The sequence below is a fragment of the Nanorana parkeri genome, unplaced genomic scaffold (genome assembly GCF_000935625.1).
Source record: "Nanorana parkeri isolate BGI_ZX_2015 unplaced genomic scaffold, ASM93562v1 scaffold969, whole genome shotgun sequence".
Classification (NCBI taxonomy): domain Eukaryota; kingdom Metazoa; phylum Chordata; class Amphibia; order Anura; family Dicroglossidae; genus Nanorana; species Nanorana parkeri.
Window position 1 is genome coordinate 614,804 of NW_017307237.1, and position 9,072 is coordinate 623,875.

At 39.8% G+C, this 9,072-nt stretch overlaps 1 protein-coding gene across 7 annotated transcripts in view; it reads left to right on the forward strand.

The window, feature by feature from the left end:
* LOC108795461 (protocadherin gamma-A4-like) overlaps nucleotides 1-9,072 on the forward strand; it is a 290,173-nt gene that overhangs the window by 247,972 nt on the left and 33,129 nt on the right. The gene's annotated exons all lie outside the window — the stretch shown is intronic.

Below are 9,072 nucleotides of genomic sequence, written 5' to 3' on the forward strand. Positions count from 1 at the left end.
CAAAGTTTTATTAGAGATATTGGATGAGAATGACAATGTTCCTGAGATATCCCTCACCTCCCTGTCTTCTCCTATTCCTGAAGACACATCACCTGGAACTTTGGTGGCACTGATTGCAGTTCGTGATAAAGACTCAGGAGAAAATGGAGAAGTTCAGTGTCAAATTATTGGTGATATTCCATTTCAGTTAGTGTCATCAGCAAATAACTTTTATAGAATTGTTACAAAAGATACTCTGGACAGAGAAAAAATGCCATCCTATAACATCACCATTCAAGCATCTGACAAGGGTTCACCTTCTATGTCTTCTGTAAAAGTCATCTATTTGGACTTGGCGGATATTAATGACAATGCACCTGTCTTTGAGAAGCAGACTTATACTGCATTTGTTCCAGAAAATAATTTACCAGGAGCTTCCATATTCCATATTCAAGCAAAAGATATTGACAGTGAGGAAAATGCAAAACTGACTTACTGTGTAGTAAGTAATGGCAAAGATCCCATATCCTTGTACATATCTATTAATCCAGTGACTGGAGTCATTTACGCACAAAAGTCATATGATTATGAGCAGCACAGAGAATTTAACATTCAAGTCATTGCTAAAGACAATGGTTCTCCATCACTGAACAGCAGCACAACTCTAAAAATTCATGTGGTAGACCAGAATGATAACCCACCAGTCATCTTATACCCACCAACAGACAGTGATCGCCCTGTCTTTGAGATGGTATCTTGGTCCTCTGAACAAGGTTCCTTAGTATCTAAAGTTGTTGCAGTGGATGCAGATTCTGGACACAATGCTTGGTTATCTTATTTTTTGCAAGCTTCTGAGCCATCACTTTTTACCATTGATCAGCACACTGGGGAGATCAAAACATCAAAAGTCTTTAATGACGGAGATTCTTTAAAGCATAGAGTTGTGGTCGTAGTAAAAGACAATGGCCACCCACCCCTATCTGCATCGGTGACTCTAAATCTGGTGATTGCTGATAATTTTCAGCAGATAATTCCTGAAATGAACAAACAGCCAAGCAAACCGGACTCTCAGTCAAACCTACAAATGTATCTGGTAATTGCCTTGGCATTGATTTCTTTTCTGTTTGTATTGACTGTGATAGTTGCTGTCGTCTCCAAATGCAGAGATTCCAAATCTTTGCCTTCCTTGGGACCCGTGAATACGCACTTATACCACACTGTAGATCCCACATTTCTTTCCCAGTTTAACGATGGAACATTACAGCTGCCATACACATACAATGTTTTTCCAACTCTGGATTCAATGGAAAAGGAATTCTCTTTACTAAAAACTCAGCAGACTGTTCCTGTTGTTCCTGTGGATAGACTAATTGATGCTAATGATTCAGGAATTGGTCATGAAAACATAAGAGACCCTATACCTGATGACAGTCTTATTTTGCAGGTATGTTCAAACTATGCTATTTAACACTTTCGCTCCCAAGGCCTTTTTTCCTTTTTTTTCTCGTGTTTTGCACACATGTTACAATCTACATTTTAGGCCTGAAAATTACTTAAAACCCCCAAAACATTATATATTTTCTGAAAGCAAAGACCCTGTAGAATAAAATGATGGCAGTTGCAAATGTTTACATTAGACAATATTAGCGCAACTCTTTATCAAACCCAAAAATTTAGTAAAATATGCACTTAAGTTAATTTTAATGCCCAAAAACACAATATAATACAATTTTTTGTAATATTATATGTAATATATTATGTTATAAAAGATAAGGTTACAATGAGTAAATAAATATCCAACATGCCCAGGTTAAAAGTTTTGTGCGTACGTGAAACAGCGACAAAATATGGTACTCCAAATTGTCCATATGCGATGTTTTAAAAGCCCCTACAGGTGATCAGTTTAGAGATATTTATGAATATTGGCCCTGGAATTATTGATCTCAGTCTGGCACGCGCAGTGATACCTAACATGTGTAGCACAATCATTGTTTTTGTATGTAGGCGCACTCAACGCGTATTTGCTTTAATGCACATGTGCTCGCGGGGCTGGTGACTTTCAAATGTTTTTTTTAATTTCTACATTTACTTTATTTAATGCAATATTAAAAAACTTTTTTCAATTTTTGTTTTACTTTATTTAATTGCTATCACATAGGAGGGGCTTGTGATAGCATAACATAATAGCATATTAGTAGTGATAGGTACTCTTTAAGGTGACACTAGGGGTCCATAAAGATACTATTGGAGCACAGATCTCAGCTACGGGACCAGAAGTGATCCAATCAGCATCGCTCCTGGTCCAATTTCAGTGCGGAGGAGTTTTGCTGGTCTCCTCCACAGCTTCCCGCCGACACCCAAGATGCCGTTCCCAAAGGAGGGACAGCGGAGCCCGAGAAACAAGGCGGGGGTTTCAGGCGATGGGGCACATTATTCCTGCCCGTGGAAGCGATCTGGCTGCAGCTGAGCCGCCAGAATCGGTTTCATTGTGAAGCCGACAGTGGGCTTACAAATGTAAGCAAAGTCTATAGCTGCAGGGAGTCTGTTTAAAGTGGCCTGTTGCCACCGCCGTATGACATACGGCAGTGGCATTGAAAGTGTTAAGAGATATGCATACTTTAAAGCAATATTGTAGATATGTTTGTTTTAACCTCCCTGGCGGTATGATTATGTCAGGAATTTTGTACCATGAAAATTAACCCCAAGCCAGACTTGGGATTACCGCCAGGGAGGTTAAAGTCTGTTTTTTTAGGGGTTGATTTACTAAAAGTAAATAGGCTGCACACTTTGTAAGCGAAATTGTACTTTGCAGAGGAATTCTCCCTTAGCTTAGTGAATATGGTGAAAATTCATTTTGAAAAGAATACACAATCAAGTGCAAGGAAAACAAAAATAACAATATTTTTTCTTGCACTTGGATGATGGAGGTCAGCAGAACTTCACCTCGTTCACTAAGCTAAGCAAATATTCACTTGAAAAATGAACAGCCTATTTGGCTGTTCAACCCCATAATGTTGGCGAATCAGAGCGTATGTCTAATGACTGTGATTTTGTAAAAGGAGAGTTAAAGTGACACTAAACCCTGAAGTAACATTTTAAAATTAATTCAAGTACTTTTGTTCCCCATGGTTTCTGTATGTGATGTAAAGTATTCACTGCTGTAAATTCGCTCCCATGATGGACCACAAGCTCACATTTAGTTTACTAATTTGTATTGAGATTGTAGTCCATTACAGGAGCAAGCTTGGGGCGGTGGCTACTTTACAACAATTACAGGGACCATGGGGAACAAAAGTAGCCACCCTTCAGAAGGAAGGACAGTATCAGCACCATTTCAGAGATGATCTGAGGATCTACAGCCGAGTGATGCAAAAATAAGATACATTTTATTAATAGTTAAGGTACTTGAATACGTTTTAGAGATTTAACTCCTGAGTTTAGTGTCACTTTAAAAGTAAATTCCTCTCTTATAATAGCAGACAATTTTAATAATCGGTTGAAATCTGAAACCTTTGTGATTTTGAGATGTCCATTGTTATGTGTCTATCACAAGACTCTTAGTTCTTAGCATATCTCCTTCAGTTTTCTAGCATTGCACAGGAGACCAAAAACCCTGTTGATATAAATGGCCATAGCCTGCAAATAAGTGGCATTCCTGAGGAAAAATATAACCATAAAGAAAAGTGATTTCTTTATTGGTGTTTTGAGTTACAGCGCCACAACACTAGTGACTGACATTGTTTAATAAATAGACTATATTATGTATACTTCACTCTAAGTAAGTATTTTATGTTTATGCTAAATTAATCTAAAGTTGTCATTCTAAATATGTATCTATTAAATAAAAGTGCCCAGGGTTCTGCACAGGGCGTGGATTGGAGTGTGTGTTTTAAAAACAAAATATACATTAAAGGTAATGTTTAAAAAGAACACATATACAAACTGCTTTTTATCATTTCTAAAATTGTAGAGTTAAAGTACTATCAGCGTTGTGTTCTTTACTTGTTAAGTAAAGAATTATTATTGTTAAGTGTTAATTCTTAAGAGAAGTAACCAAGAGCAACTAATCACAATTTCTGCAGGCCATTACAGTTTAGTTGCTTCTCATAAATAAAGCTCACAATACACCTGAAGCAGCATAAAGAGTGTAATCTCCACTGCCTGTTATTGTGTTCTGCACCCGTGCCAGGGCCTGCAGTTGTCTGAGTACCTGAACAGCGTCTGCATGTGATAGGTAGCAGTTCGGCTCACAATTTTCCACCCAGCAAAAACTGACCTTTATCCAGCCAGGAATTACCACTGAAACTGGAGGTTCTGCCATTTTTTTTAGCATAGAATATTAATTTTAGATGGGATGGGTTAGTTTTCCTGCCAGAATTTATTTTCTGTCCTCATTTGGTTGACTTCCTCTCTTTTCCTGTCATGTTGACAGGAGGTTGAGGAATTTCCCCAATGAGGACATAGGTATCAATGTAAAAGCAACAAAAAAGGTTATTTCATTGCTATGTTTCCTGCTGGAAAGATTCAACTCACTTTCTGTTCCAGTGGCCACATTTCTGTCATTTGTGTATTGTACTCTGATCTATCTGTAAAGTTGTATTATTAAAACTAAGGAATCCTTGCTGTTTGGTTTAAATGGACCTTCAATTAAATATATTAGTCATAATATTGCACATCTGTAGAATTGTTCAAATATGCACATAAATAGTAAACCCAGATAACTTTTATTATTATACTGCTTATCTCACTGGGTGCACAAGGAGGCCTCTCTGCGGTGTCAGGATGCAGTCTTTGACTCATAAAAGAATGGTCAGTCTCTAATAGAGCCTGCATGTGACCATGAATAAAATGTCACCCTCTGCATCTCAGCAGGAAAGTAAGAGAACATACTGGGGCAATACAAAGGTCAGATGGCTGTGTGGCATGTCAGGTGGGCTATGCAGGCTCTTTGGAGGGTTATGCGGGCTCTTAGATGGCTGTGTGGGGCCTCAGGTGGACTATGCAGGCTTTCAGGAGAGCTGTGTGAGAAGTGCAGGGGTCTCACCTGGCGGGCAACGTGCTGACAGTAAGGAGCTGGAGAAGATGTGCGTGTTGGTGCCCGTTTACAGGCACCCACGCTAACAGGCAGCTGCCTCTGTCAAAAAATGTAAAGTTCCGGGATTGGCACTTAGGGGTCTATTCACGAAACTGCCGAAGGATCTAGCCGTAGCTTCGGCCGATCCTTCAGCTAGCTTTGGCCCCAGGACCCCTTCGGTTCAGTAGAACCAAGGGGTGCTGTATGGGCTATTCACTATAGGCCGTACAGCTCCCGAACGTGGCCGAGCAGCTCAGTCGAGCCGAAAGCATATGCATCGGCTCGGCTGAGCCGCGCTGAAAGCCGAGGCTGGCCATTGGCCGGCCGACAGGCTGCTTCTGACAGCTGGGCGGAGCCAGCCGTGATCTTACAGCTGGCTCCGGCCACTTGCAGAGAGATCAGCGTCCCTGGTTACCTGCTAACCAGGGACACTGATCTCCAAACAGCTAACTCTCCCTGGCGCCCCGGGAGTCTCCTGCTCTCGGCCGCCAAGGAGAGAAACACAGCTGTGTCTTTGTTTCTTTATTCTGACACGGAGCGATGTCAGAATAGAAAAAAAAAAATTCCATTGAAATACATTGCTACATCACTATTGGCTAATTTCAATTTGCAATAGCAAATAGTAAACTAGCATTGTACCCACCCTCTGCTGCAGTTCTCCATCAGGTCCATCAGCAGTGGGCGGGTACAATGCTAGTTTACTATTGGATATTGCAAATTGAAATAGCCAATAGGAATGTAGCAATGCATTTCAATGGGAATTTATTTTTCCTCTATTCGGACACTCCGTGTCAGAATAAAGAAAAAGAAAGACACATCAGTGTTTCTCTCCTGGGCGGCCGGGAGCGGGAGGCTCCCAGAGCGGCCGGGAGAGTTTTTCTTTCCCGTTTTTTTTTACAGCAGCAGAGCCGCCGGATAATAGGAAACTATTGGGCGGAGCTAGCTGTCACTGCTAGCTCCGCACAATCGTTTTCTATTTACTTTTTTTAAAAACTTTTTCAACTATTTTTCTGTTCTGCTCGGTCCCTCTGAGGGACCGAGCAGAACAGCCGAGCCGGATACCGCTCAGCGTCATTCGGCTATTCTCTCACTGCTGTTCGGCATCTATAAGAATAGGCCGAACAGCAGTGAGTTGCATGCCGAATGTTCGGCTCAGCCGATCCAGATGTTGGATTGGCTGAGTCGAACTCCTTCTGCACTTCGGGTCGGCCGAACATGCTGAGCATGTTCATTAGTGTTTTGTGTCCGGGTGTCAGCTGACCTGAAACCTGGACACAAGACTCCAAAACTGGACTGTCCGGGTGAATCCTGAACAGGTGGCAACCCTAACTGAAAGGTCCAATTTGAGAAGCTCAGTTCAATAAACCTGTTTGGGCCTGATATACCTAGGAAGGCCTGTAGTAACCATTAGGAATTTAAGCTAAGCTCCTCCTTTAGATTTAGTGAATACCAGGCCTTAGCCTGAGTCAACAAGAGCAGAAAGCAAAAAAAAAAAAGAAAACCAAGATAGTACATTTGGTACGATAAGTATCTATTTTATTGCAATTAACTATTTTAGTGTAGGCTTTTGAAGATTAAGAATTTAATAAGTAATTATATATGTGTGAGCATTTAATAATTATTTGATATATAATATTATATAATAATGCAATAATAGTAAATAATAACACTGGTCTGGATTTTTTAATTTTCTTTATTGGAAACTATGGCCGATAAACCACTTTTTTCTAACCATGTCCTGGATGACACCTTTTTCTGTATCCTACAGAACAAGCGGGTGGGCCGGCTCTGGGCTTAAGTCTCGTCATATCCTGTGACCCACCAACCCCAAGCTTGTTTTGTGATCCACCTAGCCCAACCCTGGCCTGTGACCCACTCTTCCTAACAATGTTCTATTCGGTGACCTACTCCCACTAATCTTGTCCTGTGACCTAATCACCCCTAACCTTCTGCTATGACTTTCTTCTTCTATGTGACCCACTCACCTGTATTGTCCTAGGACTCACTCCCATTAACCTTTTCCTATGACCCAATCACTCCTTATCTTCACCTATGAGCCACTCTTCCTAAACATGTCCTATATTTTAAAGTGTTTTTTATTTTGCCTATTATTTACAGTATATAAACATGAACAGCAAACTATTCAGCCAAACTTGTTTTACACATACATAAAAAATACTAAGTATTTGTCGTTGTGCCCTTTTTCTATGCTCTATCGTCTAATTTATTTGCACTTTTTGCCTGCAGTAATTGCACTAAACATTTAGTCTGCACTGTATACAAAATAAATGTTAAATTCCTTTGGTTTATCAGATGATAAGGGCACAGTTATTATCAACAGATTTAGCACATACCAAGTCACAAAGTTCAGTTGACAGAAAAAACATGAAGTTTATGGCAATAGTTTTTACTGTAACTTGACCTTATTTACTTAAACTGAACCAGCCATTATCTTAAAGTACAATTAAAGTCTCTTATTTTTGGCATATATCTACTGCTTGCTAGCAGTAGATATATGCCCCATGATTAAAAAAAATAAAATAAATTAGGGAAATACCTAATTACTTACCTGTTCTCGCTCTGAGCTGAAGCACTCCCAGCTCCCGAACGGCTGTAAAGGAGAAGTGTTCGTGAACAAGTGCAGTAGAGGGAGGAGGAGAAAACAGACACTGAAGCTCAATGGATGCAGCCAGAAGCACACGTCGGACAGACTACGTGGTTCATGAGGAGTCTGCGGTAAAAATCCCTTTTTAATTTTGGTTAAAGTAGAAAAAGGTTATAACCCCTGTCATCTGTGCTCCATTTAAGAGGTTTTCCTCGCTTTGACTTCTGGTAACAATGATCAGTGGGACATATAAAGAGGGGTAATTTCCCTAATAATGACACAGGCAGCAATTTAAAAAAACCTGATAGAGGTTCTAACCCTTTCCAACTCCATCAAAAATGAAAAAAAAAATGTTTTTTCCTTTAGCTACATTATGCAATTTTTTTACCTGACAAGGTTCAGCTTTTATTGACTTATCATTTTAGAGCCTTGGCTGACCATGTTTATTGTAAACAATTTCTGTGGCTTTACAGGTTTAAAGAGCATGTAGGACAATTTCATTATACACAGCATTGTAAGTGTTTGATCGTAATAAATCATTTTTGGTAAATGTATTAAAACTGGAGCAGACAGAGGGGTCTATTCACAAAGCTGCCAAGGGCAGCCGAGTGAATGACCGATCAGAAGTGAAGTGAGCCGAACACTGTTCGGCTATTCACTTCAGGCTGGTACGGCTGATTTCAGCCGTACATCGGCTGAAATCCGCCGTACATCGGCCTGCTTCGTGTGGAGAGGATAGAGAAAAAAAAAAAGACAAATTCCCATTCAAAAGCATTGGGAGTTTACTATTGGCAGCTTTGTGAATAGACCCCAGAGTGTGGAGCAGTTGCCCATAGTAACCAATCAGCTGATTGGTTACTATGGGCAACTGCTCTACACTCTGTCTGCTCCAGTTTTGATAAATTCTCTTCAAAGTATTTATTGTTGAAATAAATATTTAAAGTTGACAAACCTTTTATGAAGTCTATACATATTAGGATTATCTGGAAGGAAACAAATATATGTGTTGTGTTGAACTGCTTCATGCTTGGTTAATTGTCATATTAGAAATTGCCACATAGAAATGTCAATTTCTATGTGGCTTTGGATTTTCTCACTATTACTTTCATAGTTAGTGGTAGACTATTGTACCGTGTTAGCCATCTACTAGTGTAGAAAGTTTGGTGCTTCAGAGTATATAGTCTGATGAAGGGATCTTAGGAATAACTCCAATAAAGGGTATCACTTAAACTACAAACTTTCCTCACCTTTCTAGCTACGTATAGCAACACTTCTACATAAAGAGTATGGCATATTGTGTATATATATATGAGCCTATCAAATGAGAGTCTTAAAATGGTTCTCTGATATTGAAGATTTCCCATAAATCAGCAGAGGGAGATAGCATCTAGAGTGACAATATATATATATATAT